At 44.8% G+C, this 14,344-nt stretch overlaps 1 non-coding gene across 1 annotated transcript; it reads right to left on the reverse strand.

Annotated features, from left to right (window-relative positions):
- Positions 1–8,979: 8,979 nt before the first annotated feature.
- On the reverse strand, positions 8,980–9,094 carry LOC144780258 (U5 spliceosomal RNA). The gene has a single exon (XR_013600731.1). It is a non-coding gene; the product is annotated as a U5 spliceosomal RNA (small nuclear RNA).
- Between the last annotated feature and the right edge of the window lie 5,250 nt (positions 9,095–14,344).

Here is a 14,344-nt window from a genome sequence, read left to right on the forward strand (position 1 = left end):
GAGTAGGCCACAGCCTCACCATGGCCCCCAGAAACAGCTATCCACAGAATGTCAGGGTGATTTACTCTACTAAATCCATCATTCATACCCCTTCAAAATATAACCAACTCGTGAGAAACCTTGTAATCCGATACATTGTCAAAACACTTTTTGAGACAATCGAAACAAAAGCGGGACAAACTGGTGACACGGCATTATGGGTATGCAAATTTCGTCGTCGGTCACGTGACAGGAAAGGCTGCAACACTCGAGTCTCCCAGCTCAAGCCTTCGCGTCGCTCGTTTTACGCTTCTCGGGGTATATTATCAAGGGGTTTTATCTCTGCTTTTTTGGCTTTAAAAGCCAAGAAAGCGGAGATAAAATTATCTCCCTATTACCAAGCTGTCGCTAACACCAGTTAGCGACAGCTAATAGGAGATAGCGACCATCATGGGCCCCACTTTGCATGTCAGTGATATTTATCACTAATGACATGCAAAGTGGGCGTGCCAAGATGTTAGCGACTGGAAACAGTCGCTAACATCGCTATCTCCTATTACCAACTTTTGGAGATATTCGCGCTAAGCGCGAATATCTCCAAAAGCTAACACCTGCCCCTGAGCAGTTCTTAGCCATGTTATCCAATGGGAGGTGGATAACATGGCTAAGAGCATTAGCTCGGTAATGCATTAATATCGCTGACTTTTCAGCGATATTCATGCATTGCGGCCGTTTTTTATCGCATTTGCGATAAACCTTGCTAATAGCAAGGTTTATCTGCGATAACAATCGCCGATTTGCGGCGATAATTTTTGTCTCTAAACAAGTTAGAGACAAACATTATCGCTAGTTGTTGGTAATATACCCCCTCATTCTGAGCAGTGCAGCGTTGGGAGCCTCGCGCAGGCTTGTGTGAGGTGTGATTACAGGAACATTGTGGGTGTTAAGGAGGCGAGTGCTTAAGGTGCAACCTGGTGAAAGGAGCAGGCACTGTATAAGAATGCTGCGGATGTTGTAAGTTTTGGTCTCGCAGGTGCTTTGTAGATTGGGAGCCTTGAGCATGTTGGGATTGGTTTGCTGGGTGGAAGGAAGGTGTTGCTCTTGAGATAGGTAGTTTTAGCATATGTTTTCCCAACATCCTTTCTTTTGCGGTTCTCGGCCGACTTAAGCTTATCTGTGAAATACGTGAACGCCACCCATGTTAATATTGTTCACTTTCTTGGTACTCCAGCACTGCCATGTTCTATTTAGGGTTCTCTATCCCCTGCTGGTGTCAAGAATTCCCCCTACCCTGCCCAGTCTTTAGTATCTATCTCTGATTACTTTAATTTCACCGACTTCTGGGCAGAACCCTTCCTAAACTCAGAAACTTATAATCTCTAAATGCTATTGACAATACAATTTTGTACAGTATGTCCCCATACCCAGTCTGCATTATATGCGCCCAGGCAAATAAAAGGAGAACGTATGTTTGTTGGATGCAAGGAAGGGACTTGGTATATGTGTAAGAGGCTAAAGCATTCTGGAACAGGCTACGGTCTTTGTGTGTTTTATGGGCTTCTTGGATGTAAGGCAGGAGAAATCTCGCTGGCTGCAAGAAGTGGGACCAGATTCATGTGTAGGGGGATTTCCGTTGTTGGAGGCGAGAGGAGTGCTGCATAGGCAATGGAGGGTATGTTGTGCAGAAGGAGAGTGCTTTTCTTTGCAAGTAGTGCACGTGGGGCTGCTGTACATAGTGCCCGTAGCATAGTGAATGTTAAAACTTGGGCTTGGACGTCATCTGTGATGGGGATCTGTTGTGTTGTATGCCCCTTAGTTTATATATTCGCGAATGTATTTACTTAAGTATGGCAGTGCACGTCACGCAGTTACACTACATTTGGTACGGACAATGCTCCCCATTAATCCCGTAGTGATGTTGGTGCAATATGGTACATCCAAGACCACTTGAATTATGCAACAGGAAAGGAACACATGATGTTGCAGGGTTGACTGAATTATGGAGCACAACAAGGCACATTAAGCAGCATAAGCGATGCATTTTGTGATGGTATTGCTTCATTAGCTTGTGACCGGTTTCAGCTAGAACCTACATTTGCAGCAGAAGATGCGTTTATGTGGCAAAGGAGGCAAACCTATAATTGTGTAGGAAACTGCGCTCCCGCAGAATCGTATCTTTGGTGGCCCTGAGTACCAGCCCTTTGCACCACAACGTCACTGACATTTTGATGTTTTAAATGCTTATTTTTTTGTGTTGCCAGTGTTTGCAGCAAGCACACGCCATAGCTGCACTGCTCTAGCATAGCTGCCAAGGTTTCAGGTTGCTATGTGTGACATTTTTATAATTTCACTGCAATTATGAGTGACATTTAAATGACTATGAGTGACACTTTCTCACGATCAAAATCAGGCAACGGAGATGAGCAAACATATAAATATCAGAAATTACACCCAAGTCCAAGAAGACTTTAAAACTGCAGCAAAGCACCAGAAATGGCAGGACACTTAGATGGGAATGTGTGAGGCGATCTGCTTCCAAGCACCTCATGCCACTGACCCCCAGGAGTTCTAGCCCTCCCTGAGTTCTGGGGCGCGCCATCCGCCCTATCATTCCTTTCACACTCCTAAGAGGACACCCAGGCTGCAGGCACAGAGAGCAGGTGCAGCTCGTACTTTTGGTGTAATTGTGCGAGGGGTTCTGCTTCTAAGCACGTCATGGCACTGACCCCTGGCATCTCCAGCCCTTCCTGAGTTGTGAGGCGCTCCCCTGCCCTATAATGCCTCTCACACTCCTAAGGGCACACCGAGGCTACAGACACACATAGAACTCATGTAGGGTCATGCTACATGTGTGAATGTGTGCGCTGCTCTGCCTCTTAAACACACCACTGCCAACCAGGAACTCTAGCCCTCCTTGGGTTCTGAGGCGCTCTCTCTGCCTTACTGTGCCTCTCACACCCCTAAGGGGACACCCAGGCTGAAGGCACAGAGAGCACATGAGAGATGAGAGGCCTAAATGTAAAATTAAGAGATGAGCTGCCTAAATTTAAAATTAAGAGTGCTGACTCGTGGACTATGCCACACACAGGCTTCTGATTTGGCAAGAAGTAGCACTACGCCACTGAGGCACACGTGTCACTGACAGCCGGCAGCATTATTAAACAAATTAGCCCCCGGCGCTCCGCTCACTGACACCAAAAATAATTATATCACTGGCGTTTCCCAAATAAAACAAGTTAGTAAATGCTCTCTTACCAGTGCTTTAAATGGGCCGATAGTCACCGGTACTGAGTACCGGCACTTCTAAATGTTCTACCTCTGAGTACCGGAACTTTTTCTTGTCTCAAAGAGAGTACTGGTACTCATGGGGCAGCAAGCCAACTCCGTGCAATCTGGCTTGAAAAGAAAGAAGCGTGACACAGCTCATGAGTCGGTCCGTTTTCGTGAAGCACTCGAGTGTTAATATTTATCAATCTGCTAATTGAGCAACGTGCATATGTATTCAATCAGAGCAGGCAAGGCGTGGAGACAATTTCACTGTAGGTGTGCGAGAATGCCTGCTAAGAGGCACATCTCCTGACTCAAACCTAAGAGTAGGCTTCCTGCTGGCATAGCAGAGTAAGAGTATGGCAACAGGGTTCACCCAAAATGAGTTACTGGGACCTGGGTAGTGGCAGTACTGAGAGTAGGGGGTCCCATCAAAGAAGCAAACAATTAATAAACATACAAATTATTTTTACGACAGTAGACAAGAGATGAGCCTGCACTGTATTTAATCACAATGTAGGGATATATTAAATATCATGTCATTGTATAAGCATTCATAAACTATGCAGTGCCCCAAGGGAAAAGGGAAGTGATAAGGTGAGGATGGTGTGGATAGGGAATAGTGACTGTAAAAACAAACAAATGGCACAACGGCAATTCATGTGTCAAATAGAATATAGACCAACATTGGGTTCAAAGCATCACTTAATCAAAATCATACTCCAAATAACACAACAATGTGTATCAAGACTGGGGTGAAGTTGACGGAAAAAGGACGGTTGTCGACGTTTCGACCCTCTAAATATCGCAGGATTTAGTTGTACCCTTGCTTCGAGGTCTTCATCAGGACAGGGCAGGGGCAGGCAACCTATTTTTTTGTATGCTTTATCTGTGTGCTTAAGAGTAGCGCATGTTGTGCATTATTATTTGATTTCTAAATAATTATTGTGATATATATTAAATAGGTTGCCTGGTACCAAATGAGGACACGTGTGGTGCACACCTCCAGGTCATAGGACAAGTCCAAGACCTTCCTATATCAGAGACAGGCCTCGGCCTCTGCACGCACACTAGATTAATGTGATGCCAGGGCCAAACAAATGCCAAATTAGAGTACCAGATACATGCAGTCATTCACTCGGGGCAGAGAAACACACCCTTTAACCATGCAGGCAACATTCAGTTCCCATCAGAAACCTCCCCAGGATCTTTCTGGTGTCAATGCCATGTGAGGGGTCACAGTTTCCTGAATTGTGATCTAAATAATGATGCAATACAGTTAAGGTGAAAAGTGGTCCTGGTGATCACTACTGATGAATCACCAGGATCCCCCTTAGAACAACATTAATTGAAGAGATATTCATTATGATTTTGACTCATTCTACAAGTAAGCGTGAAAGATTGTTTAACGGATTGAGTACATGTTGTGTTCCAAGTAGGGAACCCGGAATCCAGAGTACCTCGTGTAGAAGGCTCAAAAGCATTTTATTGCTTGTTCAGTTTACTTTGGTACTTTGAGGGAATGGGGCATCCTAAAGCTAAGGTTATAGATGCCACATAAGACTCATACTTTCACAGACTCTATTTCTGTGGGACTAGATGTCCTTTTGTCAGCATCTAAAGCTGTGGGATTTTAGGATCCCAACTCCTATTGTGAAAATGAAGCATGCCTAAAACCAGCATTTCCCCGTGAAGGCTGAAGCAGCCCTATATTTAAGAGGGAGGGGGTCTGACAAACCACATGGTAATCTGAAGATTTTGTACAGAAGAGGTTATTGTGACTGCACCGAACGCACAGGTGTCAATCCTAGACTTTATCAGGCAAATATGAGTAGATTGTCATCTTATCCACAGAGTTGTATTAGACGATAAGTTGTGCTTGTCAATATGGATTTGGCTGAAATTTGCACAGTGAAGCTCTTGAGAAAGTAAAGTTTTATATATAGATAGTTCAGCTTAAAGAAATAAAATGCTCCACCCGTGATAATGGAGTGGACAGTGATTCTTAAACTGAGAGGTATGTTTACTAAGATTTTATGCCCTGTTTACATCACAAAAGTGGCCCAAAACTATGGTATATCTTTGTGCACCTATTTCCTTTCCAGGGTAAAATCTGTTTTACGTTGGAAAATTACTTGGAAGCACCGCAAAGCAGCGCATAGCGCTGCTTTGCATTACGTGGCGCCAAGGGGGCTTCCCATGGGTGGTGCATGGGCGTTCCCATGCAACCACCCAAGGTTTTCTATGCTAAATCCTATTTTCTTAAAAATATAGACAAGGTATAGCGTCAGATAATAGCGCCCATTTGAGACAGGCGCTGTGAAGGAGAAATGCTTTTATTTCTCCTTTCTTTTCCAACTTTGCATGTGTGCTGCACTGGCCCACATACAACGTGAGAAAAGGTTTAAAGTTAGTCTAAGCATTGTATTTTGTACTGGAAGGATATCCTTCCAGTACAAAACGTATGTTAGACTCACGGAGACACCTTTGCAGTATGGTGCAAAGATGTCTATGGTCCACAACAGTAGAGGGGAGTGCCATATTTCTGTAAATGTGGCTTTCTCCTACTCTCTCCTTCTCGCACCGTGCAGCATTTGAGTCTGCTGCACTGCACTGCATGACTAAGTAGTTAAGCTGACCCTGACTGTGTTATGGTGAAGCCAGCCAAAATTGGTACTGATAATGGCAGAGAGCAAGCACTTGTAAGTAAAAGTACAGCTTTTTTTCAGATTATAACGGTTAGACCTGGCACCATTGGCTTGCAGCACTGGTTGTGCCACCCACAAGACCCTTATAAGGTAGGACATGCCCTGGTGTGTGTGGCATGTCCTAATAGTGAATTACAGCCCTTTTCGTTTTCCACTATTGCAAGGCTACCTGTTCTCCATAGGCGAGAATGGGCAGTTAGATTATTAAATTCTTATAATCTTACTAGCTCAGGGAACATGGTAGACATTCGAGTTTAGTATGCCTGAACTCAGAATGATAAAATACATATTTTAGTGAAGTTGGTTTTAACATTCTTTGTTTGAAAATACCACTTTTAGAAAGTAGGTATTTTCTTGTCTAACTGTCCAAAGCCTGCCTGTGCTAGGTTGTGTATTCCTTGTCTGGAGTTTGAGTGACAGGGCTGGGGGATTCCAGGAAGGAGAATGAGTCAGCCCAGTGGTGAATAGAGAGATCTGCATCTAGATGGATGGGAGGAGTTGCACCTGGGACCTGAATAGGACTGTGCCTGCCTTCCACAATGCTGGCTCCACCTCCTGTGGTGCGGCTGATGTCTCTGCCCTGCACAGTGAATGAAGAGAAGGAATCTTGTCAACAAAGTGCTCCAGGGCTGTGCTTTCCCTCCACAATGCTGGCTTCACCTTCTGTGGGGCGTCTGATGTTTCTGCCCTGCACTGTGAAAGGAAAGAAGGAGACTTGTAAACAGAGTGCTTCACAACTGGTTTTGACTGGGCAAAGGCCTTTCTGCCTTCAGAGGACAAATGTTTTTGGGGTATAAATATTGGGACCCTGATCCCAAGAAATTAGATCACTTTTGGTCTACAAGAAGAAACCTTTGCTGAGGAGAGGAACCTGAAGAAACTGAGGAGAGACTATCCCTAAGCTGAAATGCTGCTTGGGGGATTGGCCTGCAGTGGTTGCCTGACTGCCAAAGAAAGGAGAAAGAACTTTGTGTGCTTTACTTTCAACTTGTGAAGGATCTCCAAAGGCTTGGAACAGAGCTTGCCTCCTGCTGAAGTCTCGGGGACAACAGACTTCACCCATCAGCTCCCCAAGAGTCTTCCTGAAGTGCCTGCAGCGGTGCTGGACTTTTTTGAGGACTTGTGTGTCGCAAGGAGCTGAAAGCGCGACTCAAGAACACGAAGCGTGTTGCCGAGCTGCCGCTTCACATCACGAGGGACCGCGCATCGCCGTTGAAGAGGATCGACGTTGCAGCAGACGCCGCCGCATCACCGGGAAGCGTGTCGTAGGAGTAGAGGATCGACGTCGCATCAGACGCCGCCGCATCTCCGAGAAGCGTGTCGCAGGGCCTGTCGCGGCTCATCGCAGGAAAAGTGGATTGATGTCACAGAAGACGCCGCCGCATCTCGGAGAAGAGTGTCGCATGGCCTGTCGAGGCTCGCATCGTTGTGGAAGCAACTCGCATCGCCAGGAGAGAGGATCGACGTCGCAGCAGACACCTCCACATCACTGGGAAGCGTATTGCAGGGCCTGTCGCGGCTCGCATCGAGGACAGCATCTCGCATCGCCAGAGAAGAGGATCGACGCCGCAGCAGATGTCGCCGCATCACCGGGATGCGTGTCGCATCAAGGAGAGAGCGTCATCTTTATTTCTTTCGCACCGGAACTTTGGCGCATTTCCATCGCTGCAACATTGCTTGTTGTGGAAGCGCAACGCATCGTAAGGTACATTGACGCAAAGTGTTGCATCTTAAGAACTGAACTGAACTAAGCTAACCCTACCATTTTTAGGTATACTATTGTGGATTTTTGTCGTTTGTGGTCTTGTGTATATAAAGAATACTTCGTTTTAATATACAACTGTGTGGTGTCCATCTGTGGTGTTGTCACTGGGTTACTGTATGTGGTCACAAATGCTTTACACACTGCCTCTGAATTAAGCCTGTCTGCTCGTGCCAAGCTACCAAGGGGGTGAGCAGGAGTTAGTTTAGGAGTGTAAAAAGCATTTCTTTTTAGCTGCTTTTTATCCCCAGCGCTGGCAAAGCAAAGAGGGGAAGCTTTAATGAGGTATACAGAACTCGTGCATGCAACGCATAGGAACAGCATTCGTGAATGCCTCTGTTTACGTGTTGGCATTCTGAAGCCGGGCTGTCCCATATATATATATATATATATATATACACATATATATTTTAATGCCCCTTTACAATTTGAATCACAGAGGCGATTTCAATCAAATCTCAATAATCATGAGACTGATCTTGAAATAAACCCCAGATTGAAAACAGTAATGTGTTTTATTTACCAATTGATCCTTCTTTATCTGGTGTTCTGTAGCGCTGCTTGTGTATAGAAGTGAAGCCTTTCATAGAGCGATGTTTACGTCGTATGCGTTCATGGCATGATTTGAATATACGTTTTACATACATATATATATGAATTCAGCAAAACGTCCTTCACTGGAGGAGCAACAAACAGCTGGTGCCGGCGGCGAGGTGAGGACAGCCTCGCAGTAATTTGTCACAGCAAAGATTGAACAAATACGCCGCACTCTTCTTGGGTGATTAAACACGGTTTACTGACCTGTTGTTCTTCCTTTCACCTACACGTTTCGAACTATGCAGTTCCTGATCACATATATATTTTAATGCCCCTTTAGAATTTAAATCACAGAGGCGATTTCAATCAAATCTCAATAATCATGAGACTGGTATTGAAATAAACTCCAGATTGAAAACAGTTATGTGTTTTCTTTACCAATTGATCCTTCTTTATCTGGTGTTCTGTAGCGCTGCTTGTATATAGAAGTGAAGCCTTTCAGATGATAGAGCGATGTTTGCGTCGTATGGGTTCTTGTTATATGTCAAATGAGAAAACTGTAAATTAAGCTCGTCAGTTAAAGTCGTTGCCCGATCTGCGTTGAGGTAGGACAGCACAAATAGAACAGCTTCAACCCACGCACAGTAAGAGTCAGTTTACGTAGATTTTCTCACGCATAGTAAGAGAAATTTTATGTAAATTTTCTTCTTTTAACCAAGTAAGGGTAACCCTGCAGCAGCAGGGCTTTCAAAAATTGAGTGAAACTCTTTAATGTTCCTCTCCACGGAAATCTTTAGTAAAAGGCGAAAGATTTATTCGGTCTGAAGAGAAACCAGAGTATGAGTATTTCACAGCCTCACCATGGACCCCAGAAACAGCTATCCACAGAATGTCAGGGCGATTTACTCTACTAAATCCATCATTGATACCCCTTCAAAATATAACCAACTCGTGAGAAACCTTGTAATCCAGTACATTGTCAAAACACTTTTTGAGACAATCGAAACAAAAGCGGGACAGACTGGTGACACGGCATCATGGGTATGCAAATTTCGTCGTCGGTCACGTGACAGGAAAGGCTGCAACACTCGAGTCTCCCAGCTCAAGCCTTCGCGTCGCTCGTTTTACGCTTCTCATTCTGAGCAGTGCAGCGTTGGGAGCCTCGCGCAGGCTTGTGTGAGGTGTGATTACAGGAACATTGTGGGTGTTAAGGAGGCGAGTGCTTAAAGTGCGACCTGGTAAAAGGAGCAGGAACTGTATAAGAATGCTGCGGGTGTTGTAAGTTTTGGTCTCGCAGGTGCTTTGTAGATTGGGAGCCTTGAGCATGTTGGGATTGGTTTGCTGGGTGGAAGGAAGGTGTTGTTCTTGAGATAGGTAGTTTTACCATATGTTTTCCCAACACCCTTTCTTTTGCGGTTCTCGGCCGACTTAAGCTTATCTGTGAAATACGTGAACGCCACCCATGTTAATATTGTTCACTTTCTTGGTACTCCAGCACTGCCATGTTCTATTTAGGGTTCTCTCTATCCCCTGCTGGTGTCAAGAATTCCCCCTACCCTGCCCAGTCTTTAGTATCTATCTCTGACTACTTTAATTTCACCGACTTCTGGGCAGAATCCTTCCTAAACTCAGAAACTTATAATCTCTAAATGCTATTGACAATACAATTTTGTACAGTATGTCCCCATACCCAGTCTGCATTATATGCGCCAGGAGAACGTATGTTTGTTGGATGCAAGGAAGGCACTTGGGGCATATTATCAAGGGGGTTTATCTCCGCTTTTTTGGCTTTAAAAGCCAAGAAAGAGGAGATAAAATTATCTCCCTATTACCTAGCTGTCGCTAACACCAGTTAGCGACAGCTAGTAGGAGATAGCGACCATCTTGGGCCCCACTTTGCATGTCAGTGATATTTATCACTAATGACATGCAAAGTGGGCGTGCCAAGATGTTAGCGACTGGAAACAGTCGCTAACATCGCTATCTCCTATTACCAACTTTTGGAGATATTCGCGCTAAGCGCGAATATCTCCAAAAACTAACACCTGCCCTGAGCAGTTCTTAGCCATGTTATCCAATGGGAGGTGGATAACATGGCTAAGAGCATTAGCTCGATAATGCATGAATATCGCTGACTTTTCAGCGATATTCATGCATTGCGGCCGTTTTTTATCGCATTTGCGATAAACCTTGATAATAGCAAGGTTTATCTGCGATAATTTCTGACGATGCTTAGCGTTAAAAAATTCGTTGCTAAGCATCGTTAGCGATAAATATCGCTTAACGTTGGTAATATGCCCCTTGGTATATGTGTAAGAGGCTAAAGCATTCTGGAACAGGCTACGGTCTTTGTGTGTTTTATGGGCTTCTTGGATGTAAGGCAGGAGAAGTCTCGCTGGCTGCAAGAAGTGGGACCAGATTCATGTGTAGGGGGATTTCCGTTGTTGGAGGCGAGAGGAGTGCTGCATAGGCAATGGAGGGTATGTTGTGCAGAAGGAGAGTGCTTTTCTTTGCAAGTAGTGCACGTGGGGCTGCTGTACATAGTGCCCGTAGCATAGTGAATGTTAAAACTTGGGCTTGGACGTCATCTGTGATGGGGATCTGTTGTGTTGTATGCCCCTTAGTTTATATATTCGCGAATGTATTTACTTAAGTATGGCAGTGCACGTCACGCAGTTACACTACATTTGGTACGGACAATGCTCCCCATTAATCCCGTAGTGATGTTGGTGCAATATGGTACATCCAAGACCACTTGAATTATGCAACAGGAAAGGAACACATGACGTGGCAGGGTTGACTGAATTATGGAGCACAACAAGGCACATTAAGCAGCATAAGTGATGCATTTTGTGATGGTATTGCTTCATTAGCTTGTGACCGGTTTCAGCTAGAACCTACATTTGCAGCAGAAGATGCGTTTATGTGGCAAAGGAGGCAAACCTATAATTGTGCAGGAAACTGCGCTCCCGCAGAATCGTATCTTTGGTGGCCCTAGGTACCAGCCCTTTGCACCACAACGTCACTGGCATTTTGATGTTTTAAATGCTTATTTTTTTGTGTTGCCAGTGTTTGCAGCAAGCACACGCCATAGCTGCACTGCTCTAGCATAGCTGCCAAGGTTTCAGGTTGCTATGTGTGACATTTTTATCATTTCACTGCAATTATGAGTGACATTTAAATGACTATGAGTGACACTTTCTCACGATCAAAATCAGGCAACGGAGATGAGCAAACATATAAATATCAGAAATTACACCCAAGTCCAAGAAGACTTTAAAACTGCAGCAAATCACCAGAAATGGCAGGGCACTTAGATGGGAATGTGTGAGGCGATCTGCTTCCAAGCACCTCATGCCACTGACCCCCAGGAGTTCTAGCCCTCCATGAGTTCTGGGGCGCGCCATCCGCCCTATCATTCCTTTCACACTCCTAAGAGGACACCCAGGCTGCAGGCACAGAGAGCAGGTGCAGCTCGTGCTTTTGGTGTAAATGTGCGAGGGGTTCTGCTTCTAAGCACGTCATGGCACTGACCCCTGGCATCTCCAGTCCTTCCTGAGTTGTGAGGCGCTCCCCTGCCCTATAATGCCTCTCACACTCCTAAGGGCACACCGAGGCTACAGACACACATAGAACTCATGTAGGGTCATGCTACATGTGTGAATGTGTGCACTGCTCTGCCTCTTAAACACACCACTGCCAACCAGGAACTCTAGCCCTCCTTGGGTTCTGAGGCGCTCTCTCTGCCTTACTGTGCCTCTCACACCCCTAAGGGGACACCCAGGCTGAAGGCACAGAGAGCACATGAGAGATGAGAGGCCTAAATGTAAAATTAAGAGATGAGCTGCCTAAATTTAAAATTAAGAGTGCTGACTCGTGGACTATGCCACACACAGGCTTCTGATTTGGCAAGAAGTAGCACTACGCCACTGAGGCACACGTGTCACTGACAGCCGGCAGCATTATTAAACAAATTAGCCCCCGGCGCTCCGCTCACTGACACCAAAAATAATTATATCACTGGCGTTTCCCAAATAAAACAAGTTAGTAAATGCTCTCTGACCAGTGCTTTAAATGGGCCGATAGTCACCGGTACTGAGTACCGGCACTTCTAAATGTTCTGCCTCTGAGTACCGGAACTTTTTCTTGTCTCAAAGAGAGTACTGGTACTCATGGGGCAGCAAGCCAACTCCGTGCAATCTGGCTTGAAAAGAAAGAAGCGTGACACAGCTCATGAGTCGGTCCGTTTTCGTGAAGCACTCGAGTGTTAATATTTATCAATCTGCTAATTGAGCAACGTGCATATGTATTCAATCAGAGCAGGCAAGGCGTGGAGACAATTTCACTGTAGGTGTGCGAGAATGCCTGCTAAGAGGCACATCTCCTGACTCAAACCTAAGAGTAGGCTTCCTGCTGGCATAGCAGAGTAAGAGTATGGCAACAGGGTTCACCCAAAATGAGTCACTGGGACCTGGGTAGTGGCAGTACTGAGAGTAGGGGGTCCCATCAAAGTAGCAAACAATTAATAAACATACAAATTATTTTTACGACAGTAGACAAGAGATGAGCCTGCACTGTATTTAATCACAATGTAGGGATATATTAAATATCATGTCATTGTATAAGCATTCATAAACTATGCAGTGCCCCAAGGGAAAAGGGAAGTGATAAGGTGAGGATGGTGTGGATAGGGAATAGTGACTGTAAAAACAAACAAATGGCACAACGGCAATTCATGTGTCAAATAGAATATAGACCAACATTGGGTTCAAAGCATCACTTAATCAAAATCATACTCCACATAACACAACAATGTGTATCAAGACTGGGGTGAAGTTGACGGAAAAAGGACGGTTGTCGACGTTTCGACCCTCTAAATATCGCAGGATTTAGTTGTACCCTTGCTTCGGGGTCTTCATCAGGACAGGGCCGGGGCAGGCAACCTATTTTTTGTATGCTTTGTCTGTGTGCTTAAGAGTAGCGCATGTTGTGCATTATTATTTGATTTCTAAATAATTATTGTGATATATATTAAATAGGTTGCCTGGTACCAAATGAGGACACGTGTGGTGCACACCTCCAGGTCATAGGACAAGTCCAAGACCTTCCTATATCAGAGACAGGCCTAGGCCTCTGCACGCACACTAGATTAATGTGATGCCAGGGCCAAACAAATGCCAAATTAGAGTACCAGATACATGCAGTCATTCACTCGGGGCAGAGAAACACACCCTTTAACCATGCAGGCAACATTCAGTTCCCATCAGAAACCTCCCCAGGATCTTTCTGGTGTCAATGCCATGTGAGGGGTCACAGTTTCCTGAATTGTGATCTAAATAATGATGCAATACAGTTAAGGTGAAAAGTGGTCCTGGTGATCACTACTGATGAATCACCAGGATCCCCCTTAGAACAACATTAATTGAAGAGATATTCATTATGATTTTGACTCATTCTACAAGTAAGCGTGAAAGATTGTTTAACGGATTGAGTACATGTTGTGTTCCAAGTAGGGAACCCGGAATCCAGAGTACCTTGTGTAGAAGGCTCAAAAGCATTTTATTGCTTGTTCAGTTTACTTTGGTACTTTGAGGGAATGGGGCATCCTAAAGCTAAGGTTATAGATGCCACATAAGACTCATACTTTCACAGACTCTATTTCTGTGGGACTAGATGTCCTTTTGTCAGCATCTGAAGCTGGTGGATTTTAGGATCCCAACTCCTATTGTGAAAATGAAGCATGCCTAAAACCAGCATTTCCCCGTGAAGGCTGAAGCAGCCCTATATTTAAGAGGGAGGGGGTCTGACAAACCACATGGTAATCTGAAGATTTTGTACAGAAGAGGTTATTGTGACTGCACCAAACGCACAGGTGTCAATCCTAGACTTTATCAGGCAAATATGAGTAGATTGTCATCTTATCCACAGAGTTGTATTAGACGATAAGTTGTGCTTGTCAATATGGATTTGGCTGAAATTTGCACAGTGAAGCTCTTGAGAAAGTAAAGTTTTATATATAGATAGTTCAGCTTAAAGAAATAAAATGCTCCACCCGTGATAATGGAGTGGACAGTGATTCTTAAACTGAGAG

This window comes from Lissotriton helveticus, chromosome 1_1 (assembly GCF_964261635.1).
Source record: "Lissotriton helveticus chromosome 1_1, aLisHel1.1, whole genome shotgun sequence".
Lineage (NCBI taxonomy): Eukaryota > Metazoa > Chordata > Amphibia > Caudata > Salamandridae > Lissotriton > Lissotriton helveticus.